This window comes from Falco punctatus (assembly GCF_963210335.1).
Source record: "Falco punctatus genome assembly, chromosome: 1".
In the NCBI taxonomy this organism is placed as follows: domain Eukaryota; kingdom Metazoa; phylum Chordata; class Aves; order Falconiformes; family Falconidae; genus Falco; species Falco punctatus.
The window spans coordinates 75,046,142-75,061,128 of record NC_137580.1 but is presented as its reverse complement, the minus strand read 5'-3'; the positions used below and the strand labels follow the sequence as shown (position 1 = coordinate 75,061,128).

Genomic DNA, 14,987 nt, shown 5'->3' with positions numbered 1-14,987 from the left:
GGGATATGTGCTCCAGGGACCTGAGCCAAAATATGAGCACTTCCAAATACTCAGTGCATGAGGCAATACTGAGCATTTCTATATTTGGGGAAGTGTGCTGGTTTTTTTCTCATCCTGACCGATAGAGCTATACATCATGGGTGTTTGTGATGTTCATAACAATTACACGGTGTAATAATAGAGTATGTAATGGAGTAATAAGTATCCTTTAGGATGTGAGCCGAAGCCCAATAAATTCATTAAGCAGACTAGATTTCCCATCGCTAGCTGCAGACCTTGCACTTAAATCAGCATCACAACATGGGTTTCAGTGACTGTCCTTCTCTAACAGACACCAGAACATTTTTGGAAACTGACTTTAAAATGGGATGTTTGAATAATGAATATGCCCTCTCTTCCATAAATACTAAGTACGAAGCCAGGTGTAATAGACATGAACGTGAAAATGGAGGCATCTTAGCGTGTCTGTGTATCTCTGTTTGATTGCACATTGTGAGAGCTTGTGGCTTGATGCCTTCTCCCCTGGAGCCTCGTGATCACACAAGCCAGTGCAATGGCTGATGAAGCAAAGCTGCCCCTACTGCAAACTCACCTCTTGCAGACTTTGGTAAAAAAATTGGAAATTTCCACGCAAATACTACTCTGTAAAACCACTATCTCGCATTTACACGTGTCTGCCTGAGACTGCGTTACACGTGGTGGCAAATAGAAAGTTGGGGTGGTGCTGTGGAAAAGGCAACAGGGTCAGACTGGGAGGTATGACTGTCCATCCATTTAGTCCCGTAGGCCCACTCTCCAGCTGCAGCCTGAGACAGGGCACAGCAATGCACTCGCGGAGTATTCAAACACACCCTATTGTAGTAGCCCATAAACAATCTGCCTCCCAGATTAAAAAAAAAAATCAGAGTTTTAGTTGGAGTTTAAATGCTTGCATTTTTATTTGGGTACATCTGTACTGTTGTATAGGCATTCAAGGTCTGCCACTGGCTGGTTTGTGTGACTGCTAAAGATCCAAAAACGAATGTGCTTTTTCCTGTGTTAGAGGAAATACGAAGCTGATGTTTTATATGAAGACCAAATCCTTTGCCTTCCTGAAAAAGCATTGGTGATCATTCACATACAGCTTTCCAAATTCTTGCCAATGTGACCACTACATAGGGGATATATAGAGCTAATGCACCGAGGGGTCTCAGAAGTTATTGCATATTTATTTCCAGTATGTTTTTCCAGGTAGATTCCTCCTACTGAAGATCAAACTGAAAGGCTATGTAGAGGAACATCATTAACTGAATGAGCTTATGCATTTTTCCAGTGAGCTTATACATTTGCCAAGATGTTGGTTATAATCTATAACCATCTATAATCTATAAAATACATCACGTATTCCTCTGGTTTTGATATTCATTCTTTATCTTTGACCAATATTTAAAGTTTAACTAGAAGTTCTTACGGGTGGCTGTTTGTTTGTTTGTTTACCAAGCTGAAGTAGTGGAGGAAAAAAGTTTTCTCCTCTGTCAAGTCAGTATTGACGGATAGGTGCATGAAGAATGGGCATTTCAGGAAAGAATTTAGATCTACAGCAGCAGAAGTGAAAGGGAAAATTTGGGAAGGGTGTGCTGGAAAGCTGGTGTTGCTCTACCTGGGTGAATGGTACCAAGCAAAACCTTTGGTATGGAGCGCCTGGAAGAGCTGTAACGAGGGGCTGCAGGGCCCTTGGCGTATTTGTGCTGGAAGCCTTCTCATTAACTGGTCTTTTAGGTGTCACACTGCATAATATATAGGTGCACCTTATACATTTCCATGAATTAATGTATATACCTGGCCATCCTACGTTCCTCTGCATAATCTCAGATGATGCCTACCTTTTTCTTTCTTTTTTGTCTCTTGTGCAGTCTTTTGTCTGAAAAGCAGAGAAGCTGTTGCTCACTAAATGTACGAGGAAAACTTTCATAATTCTATGCTAACCGAACAACTTCAGGTGTTATTTAGGCCTAAGGCAAATGTAATTAATGAGACTTAAATGAGGAATTTGCTCAGCCCCCCAGGTTCAGTGGTACTGTGGAAAGCTCCTGCTGTGATGATGCATTAGAGTCACAGATATGATAAAATGAGGCATACATTATTCTTTTTTAATCTTCTGTTTTCTGGTACAGAACACCACCCTCAGAGTGTGTTTTCAATGTTAACACTTGATCTATTTCAAATAGAAATACAGTTTTCCCTTTCAGCAGGTTTCCTGCCTTATTCACATTTTGTACAAGGGATAAATAACAATGCTGGAAAGAATGCTGGTCAAATTCTGTTTTGCCAAACATGTAAATGTTATGAAAACAACCTTTTAACCCCCCCCTGACAAATCCAAATATTTCCACCATTTAAGTGCAAAGATCACAAAGCTGAACAGACAAATTACAAACAAATAAACCCTGGTAACTTGGAGAACCAAAATATTTTGCTATAGGGATTCTCCAAGTGGAAGAGCTCAGAATGGAAAGTAAAATTGACTTTCTGCAGACTTCTGTTGTCCAAATAAAAAGGCATGCAAACACACAAGGCATTGTGTGCTTTTATCAGATGCTGTTTGTGAAAATACAACTCCCCAGACCTTTGGAGACCTTCAGATTTATGTATCCATGTGGAGCTTCACCGATTACAACGGAGAACCAGGAGTTTGCTCACTTGCTACAGGATCAGACCCTCAGCCAGTGTGCACAGATTTTACTGGGAAAATCTCTCTCTCTGAGTCTGGAGTGTAATTTTTTTCACCAAGACAGTTTTGCCAGTGAACCCTTGAAATAAATACATTTACACTTACACAAAATCGTATTCTCTAGTTATGGCATATTTCTATATGGAAATGTAAACAAACGATACTGCTAAGCTCATTTATACAAATATTAGAGCTGATAAGATTTTTACTATTTGGATTATACTGCTAACAGTAAAGCACAAAGCTTACATATCAACAGTACTTGAAATTGGACTAGCTAAAAAAAAAAAACCCGCATTCACAAAGCTAGTTTGTTAAAGAGAAATCTTTTTGCTGCCCTTCTGTGGTGGTTATACATTCACTGACATCGCAATTTCCAGCAAAGAATGATAACAATATCTGCGTTAACTGTTTGAACCTGTTTGAAAAGAAGTAGCAAAGCCAAAATAGATAAACTGAGCGTTTTAACAGACTAGACAACGAGGAAAGCGAGGGCATGGGGATTGATCCTTTTTTAATGCCAAACTACAGATTTTTAATCAAGGGTAAATTTGTGTCAGTTATCACATTACAGAGATAGTCAAATAACTTTTCTTTGTTCAATTTAATAAACTAAATTTTGAGAGTGTAAGGAGCATTTATCTTTCTGAATGAATAGAAATTCTGTATTTCTAATTGTAATTGTTCTTCCTGGGCTCAGTAGTGACGGTGGTTATCTTCCTAAATAGCGATGTCATTTGTGCCATTTGTGCTGAAGGAGCCCAGAGACACAAACTATAAATCAATTTACAGCCTGTTTAAAAGCAGGGAACAAACCCCTTGAACATTAATTTAAGAACTGCTTCAGATTACTATTCTTTTTGATTAACCAAAGTGGTTAAGGTTAAACCTCCTTTGAGATTTCAGTGTTAGCATGATAAAATTCATCGCTTTTAACAAACCGACCGGTTTCAATGGCAGTATTTATTCAGCACATTGCACACACATGGCACTATACAGCAAGTGGAAGGTCACCTGATTAATCCTTGCTGCAAGGGTGTAAGTGGATATGATCGTATGCAATGCAAAACCAATACATATCGATTAGTGTGGCAATGCTCCACTGAACAGATATTTCTTGAGGGCCTCCTTTGCCCCCTCCTGTGATGGTATGGTAGACCAGGGTCTGACCAGAGTGCTTCATGGTCACTGTAGTGTAGCAACGCCCCCAGTGCCAACCTGGCTCAAATAATATCATTAGAGAAAAATCTTTAGTGAAGTCTAATACAGCCATACATCCCCTGGACCGCCCGGGATGCCCCGGAGTACCACAGTGCCAAGGCTGGGTTGCTCTCCCAGCCTGTATCCATGAGTCACTGCTGGGCGTGCTTAGCTGTCCTCCCAGAACTGGTTCCTTTCAGGCTCATGAAATGCTCCTACAAAACAGGGGTGAATCTGTTTTACCCCAAAAGGGCTGTTTATGACTAAGGCCAGCCCAAAACTTCAAGCAGTTTGGGTCACTCATGCAGGCAACCAGTGAGTGTCTGTCCGGTCTGTTGAAGAAGACAGACAGGCACGCGCTTAGCTCAGGAATACAGAGATGCCTGTTTGGAAAAGGGTGGAGGCCTTGAAGAAGGTTGCACAGGGATGCATGCCCGACCCCGATGGACACGGCTGTTAAAACTGATTTGGTCTCATATGCCTCAGCTCCCCCTGTGCTTCCCCTGTGATGACATGTGTGGGGGGGGAAAAAAGTGATAAAAGTGTGAAAAAAACACATCCCTCTGATTTATGAGGAAGGAGGCAGCATCAAGCACATGGGATCATGTGAAACTATCGGTCAGGCAAGAAGGGATGAACACAAACTGAGAGGGAGTGGGAAGAGCGGATACGTGGTGCAAGGGAATCAGACATGTCAGTTGTGGCTTTTGGGACATTTATTTCTTAGTCAACAAGAATGTCTTGTTCCTGGTGAATCCGCATGTCTCTGAATCTAGAATTTCTTCTTAAGGCTTTGTTGTGCTAGCAAAACCTAATGAAGATTTTGCTGGAATAACCTGCAGTACAGAGAGGCTTTCTGCTGAAGTCACTGGGGCCATACCAGTAGGAAACAGGTGGGAGGAGAGAACCAGGTTGTGTGTGCTTGGGCAGGTCCAGGGCATGGTGGCCAAAGTGTTTCTCTTCCCGCAGCTCCCATAGCTGTCTGCTGGGGTCTCTGTTAGCAAACCTACTTCAAAACAGGTATTGCTTGACGCTTAAGTGTATTACAATGTTTGGGGCTTCCCTCCCCCTCCCCCGCAATTTACTAGAATGCAATTTAGTGTTGGAAAAGCTGCCATTATTCCATACAATCTCTAGCTGTTGTTGTTCATCTGCCTGTGTCACTGGGCTGATCAAAGCCTTGCTGGCTTCACTGGAAGCATCACTTCTGAGTCTGGAAGTGCTGCTTAACCACAGGGGCTCACCTTTCAGGGCAACGGCAGGCAGGAGAGCCCACAGAAACCTGCCGGAGAGTAGGAGTTAACTGTTAGGAGGCTCTGGGAATTTCCTGCTGAACGCAAGGAAGAAGGAGGGCAAGAGACGGAGCCCCAAAATAATGCAAGCCTCTTCTTCGGAGAACCCTGATTCTACAAAACACCGGTTCCTCTGCTTCTGACTTCAAGGGTGTTTCAGCCTAACAAAGCAGCTACGCAACCCATATTTTTTCTTATGGCAAATACTCTTTGTCTCCATTGAGACCACTCATGCACATATTGTTGCGTACATGCTTAAATGCTTTGCTGGGTTGTGAACTAGCTCGCAGTAAACTGGTCTGGTTACTGCTTACCGTTGGTTCAAATTCCCAAATGGGGAAGGTAGGTGCTTTCAATAATGAACATCTGCTCTGGAAGCAGCGTCGCATGAGATTTTTTTTTGCCTTTTACATGTGGATGATGGGTTACTAAAAATCTTTCTCTCCACGTAGCATCGTTGTGGTACTACCGCGTGCTGTGTACGCCAAATTTTCCTCTGCGACCATAGACCATTTGATCTATTTTACGTTTATTATGTGGCCCAAGAAGAAACAGAAACACCTTTAGGTTTGGTTACTACACTTCATAGAACAGTCTTGTGAGCGTGTTGAACAAATTGACAAGAGTTATATTTAAATATAATCAGGTACGGTGAACAGACTTGTTTGCAAGTTTGGCTTTTGGAAGTCAGTCAGTTTCCCGACACTTTCATACCAAACGTGACACAGACACAACTGCTTCTGCACCCTCACACAACTCTTACTCAGAATTTCAGCAGAACCTCTTTGTTGCTGTTAACTTGTAGCTGTGGAAAAGTGTTTTACTCAAAATTCTTCAAAATTCTCATTGGCTCCGTTCTGATCTGCGTTTCTCTGTATAAACCTAATAGTTAACACTTTTTTGGGCTCTTTGGTTTCAGGATGAGCAATGGTGTTGCAGAATGAACACACTTTGTCCCTGTGGCGACTGAAATCTGCAAAATTGATGTGCTTCTTCAGCGCATGGAGTTATGGATGTTATTTTTTGTGATACGAGGGGATGGGCACATACCTGCAGTCTGTCGCTTGTGAGTCGCTGCTTGTTTTACTAAATGATGTCCTTACCGAGGCAAGGTAAGTCACTTTGCTACATGACGCAGGACGGATCCGGCATAAATTGGCACGAAGAAAACACAGTACGAAAACTCAGTTGTATTCCTGAAGTATCCATTGCGGAGGAGATGGCTATTGCTCTGGTTTACCATTCCTTTCTGAATTGACTAAGGAGCTTAACTCATTACATTTAAATGCCATGTAATTGACCTCTGCCCTGACCCGGGATTCCAGGGGAATCGTTCCTGCCCCCGCCGCGGTGCGGGCGAGCCCTGTCCGGGGCAGGACGGCGGCTCCAGCGCCGGTTCCTCGCTCCCTTCCCAGGACGGGCACCGCGCCGGGGCGGCCACGGGGCAACTGGAAAATGACAAACCACGGGCCTGGGGGGGCGACGAGGCGCCACCAGCCCCGACGGGAAACGGCAACAAATAAACACACGTCCCCGAGCAGATGGCGAGGGTAAACACACCGGGGGGGGGGGGGGGGGGGGGCAGCTCCTCCCGGGGGACTCGGACGTTCCGTGTGTCCCCCCCGGGAGCTGCCCGCCCCGGCCGCCCCCGCGCTGGCGTGCGGCCCGCCCCCCGTCACCGGGGGCTGCGCCGGCAGGTGGCAGCGCGGCGGGGGGGGCACGCACGGGCGCGGGCACGGAGAGACGCGGGGGCGCGCAGCATTACACACCCGCGCGCACGGGCCGCCCCGCATTACGCCGCGGGCACCCGCGCCCCGCACCGGCACACGCGCGGAAGCGCCGCCCCGGCCCGCCCCCGCCCGCCGCCGCCCGCCCCACACGCCGCCCGCCGCGCACACACACACGCACACGCAGGCACACACGCCCGCCCGGCCGCAGCATGCCCGCCCGCTGCCCGCCCGCCTGACTGCCCGCCCGCCGGCCTGGGGCGCAGCCGCTCCAGACGGATCTGTCACCCCGCGCCGGGGACACGCAGGAGCCCAGCCACCCAGCCAGCCAGCGGGGCGGGGGCGGCGCCGCAGGGGGCCAGGCGGGACCCCAGCCCCCGCCGGCGGACGGCGAGCGCCCCGGGCGCTGGCGGAGCCCGGCCAGGTAACGCGTCCCCTCCGGGCGGTGCCGCCGGGCTGAGCTGGCCGGCGCGGCGTGAGGGGCAGCCGGCCCAGGCCGCGGGGCGTGCGGAGCCCGGGGCGGCATGCGGGCGGGCAGGGGTGCCGGCGGTGGAGGCCGCCTCGCCTCCCAGGTGCCGAGGTGACGCGGGCGGGTGTCGCCCCGGGGCGCGGGCGGCCCCCCCAGCCTGGCCTCGCCTTCCCTCCGGCGGGGCGGCGGCTGCCGGCTGCCCTGCGCCGACCCGCGGCGGCGGCGGAGGGTCGGGGCTGCCGGTGCCGCAGCTCCGCGCTGATCCCTGGCAGCCGCGCTCCGGTAGCGGCGGGGATTAGCGAGGGCGGCCGGGCACCGGGGGGCGGGGGGGGGACGACGACACACACGACACCGGCGCTGGCGCCTTTGTGGCGGGGCGGGCACGGGCTCGGCGCCCGCAGGTGTCACCCGGGGCAGGGGCAGCGCCCCGGGGGCCGCGGTGCAGGAGGGGGCGGCCCGGGGGCGCTGCGGGGCCGGCGGGCGCGGCCTGGGGCGCAGCGGGGGGAGCCTGTGCCGCGGCGGCTGCACCTCGGGCGGGGAGCCTGCTCCGGCCTCGCTGCCGCAGGTGAAGGGGAGAAAGATCAGGTGCTGCTTTTTTTTTTTTTTTTTTTTCCTCCTTGCTTTTTTTTTTTTTCTCCCTTGTTTATTTTTGGCGTGTCCGCCCCGCGCTGATGAAGCATCCTGCAGCGAAGCTGTGGGGATGACACGAAGGAGCGGCTCGGGAGATGTGGGTGGGCAGGGCCGGGGCACTGGCGGCCGTGGGTGGCCTTTGCCGTGGGTTGGGTTTGGAGCCGGAGGCTGGAAGGTGCTGCCTGTGTTTTCCAGCATCGCATGGTATGCTTCAAAAGTGGAGCAGATGGTGATGGTAGTGCTTATTATGGAAAAGGTTTGTGAAAATCCTGTATTTCCTCTAGATAGTTTTCATGTTGCTTCTCCTGGCTGAAAGAGGCTGGCTTTCACTCTTGGCAAGGAAAAGAATGTTGCTGAGAGTTGTCTTGCAAAGGAACTGGGTGGTTCTGCTTTTCCACAGGGAAGGGACACCCCCCCTCCCCCCCTTCAGCTTCATGTTTGTCTCCTCTTTGAAATCGACAGCAGTAAGTGTCTTGGCATAGAGAGAAACGGCGGTTCGCTTTATTTTTTATTGCATACCTTTATAGTTGTATGTAACTAGAGGGGAGACTCAGAATCTTCTCTTATCCTTTTCTACGCCAGATGTGTTTTTCTATCTGGTATATATTGCACTTGAAGTGTTAAACTCTCAGGGGGCGCGGAGGTGGGGATGTGAGGCAAGGTCTACTAGTTACTTCAAACAATTCTCTTTGCTCATACTTAAGAAGGAGAGAAAGGAGCATGTTGTAAAAGCAGCTGAGGAATATATAAAAGTGAAATATTAATGAACTGGAAAAGCTCAGATAGCAAAGACATTGCGCCTAATCATTCAGGAGGGTTCTTGTCCTCTTTACAACTCCTTGTTGTATGTGTGTCTGTAGTACAAATGCAGTTGGTGTGAAGGACAGCGATGTTTGTATTTATCTAGCTAGAAATAGTACGTACAATTTTCTTGCGTTGATCATCTCTGCACCAGTTTGCTTTAGCCATGAATTTTGAGGCTGCTGCAGGACAGGGAATTATTGCAGAAACAGTAAAAAATATTTCAAGAATTTTTTCTTAGAAATGGAAATGGGAAGGGCTGTCTCAGACCTGGAATAACCCAGAGGAATGACTAGCCTTAGAAAGTCCTCTTGGAAACATGATGATGACAACTCTTTTTACCCTGATGTTACTATTAATCTCTAGCATACCAAATGGAGAGCAATGTCCCCTAAATAGGCAGCACTGTCTCAGGAGAAGGTAATGCATGTCTGTCCAGGATCTGCCTAAAGTGCATCATATAAACAAGGATACATTCTGCAAGTTGTGGTTCCTTTAACCCTTGGAGTCCAGCGTGCAATGGTCCCTGTCATCTGAAGAACTTCCCCAGTTCAGCTTGTGGGTATACTAAGTGCAGCAGCTTTCGGCAGCAGTTTGGCGAGGGAATTTAAAGTGGGAAGGTTGTCTGTCAGCCAGCCCACAGGGTGAAGTCCTGTAGCCCTGGCTGTAGTTCCTGGCAGGACTTTTTTGGAATAGCTGGTGCACACTGGCTCAAGCAAGGCCTGCCTTCTGGAGACCTTGGTGCAGGCCTGAGTAGGGCGATAGACATGGGGAGCTGTACCAGAAGGAGGACCTGGAACAGCACATAGGGTACGTACCATGCCTGGGTTACAGCAGACAGTGTTTAGTATTTCAGTCTGTTAGTCACAGGAGATGCTGAAAAAGCATCTTGTATCCTCAGCTATAAGCATGTGGTTGTATGAGAGCATGATCTCGCATGCTGCGTAAGCTGTGTGTGGTTGAATTTCTCCTTCTTGATTCAAGCCGAATGCCTCACATAAGCCTTTGTAGTTAGTAGCTGGACGTTGAACAACTTAAAATAAATTTGGCAATGTTTTCGTTTGCTAGATAGACTGTTCCGTAAATTGCAAGAGAGAGGTAGTGATGTTGCTTCATCTGGACAAATTCCCATTCCTTCATGGAGGTTTGTGGAAGATACCGTGGCTTTGTTGGATTCGCCCATCTGGAATATTTGGAAGGTCAGAATTGCATAAGGTCAATGTATAGGTTTTAGGTGCTGTTGCAAATTGCGCAGATACCAGTCACTGAGAAATGTATTTTGTCAAAATAAACTTAATGGTGGATTTTGAAAAGCATAACAAATCTGCACGTCCTGGGTACATGACTTTTTCCTAGAGTTTAAGTTCCTGGATTTTCACTGTACTTCTGGAGGTGTCCTAATGTAAGGAGCGTGTTCATTTACTAGGTGTTACAGACCTTTGAGGCAAAGTAAAAAGTGAAAGCTGCACAGTTGTTTTTCTGAGGTTAGTACAAGCAAAGCATGAGATGAAATAGCATTTGTGTGTCGGTGAAAGTATTAATGGAGAAGAAACCTTATAGACACTTCAAGTCAAATTAATAAGCAGTGCAGTTTATTTTTGGAATAACTACCAGCTTGTTAGGGAGAAGAACTGAACTATATCCTCTATCTTGCAGAAGTTACTGCTTGTTATAAGATTCGGTGCCTCAGGTCTTCCCCTTGCAAGTAGTTGTGCTGCATTTCGAGAGGCTCATCACAGGAGGGGGAAACAAAAGGAAATGTATTCATAAATAATGGCACGGAGAGGCTGAGTTTGTTTCCTGAGAAATGACTATGCAGCTTCATCAGGTTTTTCTCTCATTATTGCATTTATTTGGCAGCTTTCTGCAATGACAGTAAACTGGGTTATCTTGATAAAGTAAATATGCTTTTTATTAGATCTTTGTTATCGAATGTGCTGGCTGTGTGAGGTGGCATGTAAAATACAGAACTTGGAAGCACTTAAAATGTGAAGTGTGATTTGTACCGGTAACATTTCATGTATATTTCTATGCTTCAGCAAAGGCCTCTAACTTTTGAGATTATGGAAGATGCAGCTATATATTTTACATGCAATTGTATTAAACCTCTGTAGCTGTTTGGCAGTTAAACATGTGGTTACTTACTGCTTTTCAACTTGGTCTCACTGCAGTTACACGGACAGTGTAGATACTGTGTAGATGATATGAACTCACACACTCTGTGACTGAAGACTGTAGTATCATTTGTAGTATCATTTCTCCACTGTATGGCAACAAAATGTTAATGTTTCCTACAAAGTCTGCTGCTTTTACCTGAAATATGATCTGTGTTGTACAGAATAGTTTTAAAATGAAATAAAATAGCGTAAGGGACAAGAAACCACGGGCAAGAAATAAGTTAAAGCAAAAAAGTCCTGGGTATGGAAGAAGCCACAAGATTTTAAAATGTGCACTACAGTCTGCGTGCTTTTTGTAATTCTGTGCACACACACAAAAAGACCCCCAATACACTACTGAGGTGTGTTATAAGAGCTGAGCGATGATGTTTTTCTATCCAAGTGTTCTAAGTTGAGTATAGCTGGTGCTATTTTTTTGCCCTGATTATTACTGTGAAAGCCTCTGTGAGTATTGAGGTGTGAATGTGTAATTATTTTTTTCCTGGATTGAAGCAGTGCTTGCATCGAAGTCACACCGTTGATTTGTGGTAGAGAAAAGACAGTTAAACTGGAATATGCATCTCAAGTCCCAGAGTCTTATCTTAATGACCTAACTGTGTTAGTACAGCTTTTTTTGATAATTTGGCATAGATATGGAAACTTCCTACAGAGCCAGTTGCACGATTTGGGTGTAAAGTTATGCAGCATTTTCTCCCTTAAGACTAATTACTAGCGGATTATTCAGTCTAAGAGAAGTTTTTCCTGGACTTTATTTTTGTTGTTAAGTTTGAAATAAAGTAGTTCAGCACTCCTAGAATGTAATGACACTTTTACATTATTTAAGGAAATACCACTTAATTTTTTATAATGCTCTAGTGTATCAGGAATTTGAGATCCAGCTCAGTAATGCTTCTGAGGGTCACAGCTGTTTTCCAGTGTGAGGAACTGGTTCTGACAGACTGACAGGAAGCTTTAAAATATACTCTTTGCCGATATGCTTTGGTAATGCAAATCATTGCTTCTGAAAATATATTGGTTAGTTCCTAGAGTGTTTGCAGCTCTGGCTTTCATCTTTGTTTTTTGCATCTCTTACTCTTGTTTTTGGGCCTCTTTCCTGCTCTTTCTTTGATGTGCTATCGTGATGTGATCTCTTCCAATGTTTTAATGTAAAAATAGCAGCTCTCAAGTAAGTTATTGATTTCGTATAGCACAGCGAGATTTGGATTTGGGTGAGAGCACAGAAATATTCAACAGGTTCCTTACCTGTATATTGCTTGTGACACAGTCTAAACCTCGTCATTTGAAGCAGAACCTGTGAAGCAATGACATCTGTGCAACTGCACCTTCCAGTGATGTTAACCCGTCATTGTTAGCCATGCCAGCAAAGTCTCAGACCCTGAGAGAGATGGTGTTGCCTCCAGTGGGTATGTGGTAGGAGGGGTGTGCAGTGTGCTAAGGTGGTAACCAGCTTAGGCCACCTCTGGCAGTAAGCAAATACAGCAGCATTTGATACTTCGTATTTTGTTCTCTGTACTAGATAGCAGTTCCAAATTCTGCGGTGTCTTCTAGCTATATTTAGTGTAGTGCCAGTCTTGGGGGGTGTATTTCTGAACTGTTCTGGATCATATGTTTGTTTATTGTTTTATTTAGTGTGTTTTTTACTATATGGCTGGTGAGGAGAGAGGAGAAGAGCAAAGCTTTGATCAATTCTCGGAGAAGTTTTGGCCATTTAAGCAAGTGGCAGAACTGCTATGAATTTGAATAGGAACCTTGGTGACTGTATTAACAGATTTTATAACTTTAAAATACGCAGGCTGAATTCTTGATGACCAACTGAACGTGTAGTGCAAGTCTAGTGGAAATAGCATAATGGTCCTACCAAAAATCAGATTGCCTTTCATTTTTATTGTCACCATACTTTAGTCTGTTCAAGAAAAATAATATTTATTCTGCTGTTAAAACAGAAGCTTTAAATAAGAACCTAATCTATGTATTGGAAGGATGAAAGCGCTAACAAGCTGATTTCATCTGCAATATTCAGATTTATCAATAAACTGCCTTGGTAAGCAGATTCTTCCAATCATAAGTTAGTTTTTTTCTCTAGATGTTGCTGAAGGGAGGTGACTGGCAGAAAATGGCATTAGGCTAAATGATGTGGCTTTCTCCTTGTTTATTTAGAGTGATGCTGCAAGTCAGTGTACGTTCTTTAAGATTCACAGACCTCTCAGATACCTTGAGAGCGGATCATGCCTTCAGCTGTGAGTGCAAGGTATCAGTTGTGCTGTTTTGCTTAACCCCAGCCAGCAACCAAACACCACACAGCCGCTTGCTCCCACCACAGTGGGATGGGGGAGAGGATTGAAAGAGTAAAAGTGAGAAAACTTGTGGGTTGAGAAAAAGGCAGTTTAATAGGTAAAGCAAAAGCTGAGTGCACAAGCAAAGCGAAACAAGGCATTCATTCCCCACTCCCCATGGGCAGGCAGGTGTTTGGCCATCCCCAGGAAGGCAGGGCTCCCTCACGTGTAATGGTGACTCAGGAAGACAAATGCTGTAACGCCGAACGTCCTGGACCCCCATCCTTCTTCCTCCAGCTTATATACTCAGTGTGACATTCTGTGGTATGGAATATCCCTTTGGCCAGTTCGGGCCAGCTGCCCTGGCTGTGTCCCCTCCCAGTTTCTGAGAAACTGAAAAGCCCTTGACTGGGTCTGACCCTCACCCAGCAGCAACCAAACCCACCCGTGTGCTGTCAGCAGTGTTCTCACACCGAACCCAAACCACAGCACTGCACCAGCTACCGAGGAGAAAATTAGCTCTATCCCAGCTGAAACCAGCACAGGTGCTTAAAATTACAAAGTAGCTATAGACAATAAATATCCATACATATTAATTTTTTAATATTTTTGATACTTTAAAGAATTATTATTCGGGACACACAGTGTCTCTAAGAAATGGCATTTACAAATTCATACCATGCAACACAAATGTTAGTCTCAGTGGGCATGTAGAAATGCAAAAGCTGCAGTAATATCACTTGTTGCATGACTACTTGGCTGTTTGAGGAAAAAAAATATATAGTATATGAAGGCGAGCCTGTATGTCTTCCAGAGGCAGTCTGTGAAGGCATTCTAATTATTCCACCTGTGTTCCTTCTGGTAGAGGTTAATGAGCTGCCAAGGATCCTGTGGTGGGAGAGCCATGTAGGTATCTTCTATTGTCTTTTGGCTTTGCTGTTTCCCCAACATGAAAGTAGATGCGCTATAAGGAGCGTGACAGCAGGTTCTGCCCTCAATGTGAGCAGCAAAATAATGCGGGTTTTTTTTGTGTGAATTCTCTACTGTTTTGTAGCTATAGTTAGTGTGGTGATTATACTGTGGGTAGAAGACACAAGCATCCTAACTTGTTAATGTTTTGAACCCTTTTTTTTAATGTAGCAGCTATAAGCTGTGTGAGAAATGTTGACCCCGTAAGCCAGTGGCAAAACTGATACTGACTTTAATGAAGCCTTGAGTATACCCTGAAATAATAATTTAGTGTCTGTTACTTTGCTTTGTACAGCATTTATTTTTGTCAAGGACTAATTCTCAAAAGTTACTGAGCATGTACTGTTTTGATGGGGTTTTTTCTATCATTAAATTCTTATTACCGCTAAAAATTAGGTTATCAGCATTTTTCTTACACTGAATTAGGAGTCCAGAAGACTAGGAGTAGGAATTTTACTGTGGTCAAGACACTGCAAATAGAACTGGTAGGAATAAATTCACTATGTCTGAAAATAGTGTTCTCTGCCTATAGGCACCTATTCTGAACTACTATTAGGTGGGAAACAAGGCATTTCAGGTTTTTATGAAGTCCAGCTGGAGCGGAGGTTAAAAAGACCAGGGATGTTAAAATGATTGCCTGGATTTTAAACTTTCAGAAGTTGATGAATTATGGGAAAGTAAAAGGAAGAATATAAGGTTTGGAAAAACTGTTTCAAAATAAAATTGAGAAGAAAGTTGC

At 45.5% G+C, this 14,987-nt stretch overlaps 1 protein-coding gene across 9 annotated transcripts in view; it reads left to right on the top strand.

Moving 5' to 3' along the window:
• Positions 1-760: 760 nt before the first annotated feature.
• The window catches only part of CCSER1 (coiled-coil serine rich protein 1), a 722,600-nt gene continuing 708,373 nt past the window's right edge, over positions 761-14,987 (top strand). For 8 of the 9 annotated variants that reach the window (XM_080369420.1, XM_080369422.1, XM_080369423.1 and 5 more), the window contains exon 1: positions 6,774-7,353. The gene's annotated coding sequence lies outside the window, so the exon portion shown is untranslated. Of the gene's footprint in view, positions 7,354-14,987 lie in introns of all 9 variants that reach the window. The other variant, XM_080369418.1, reaches the window with a different exon arrangement.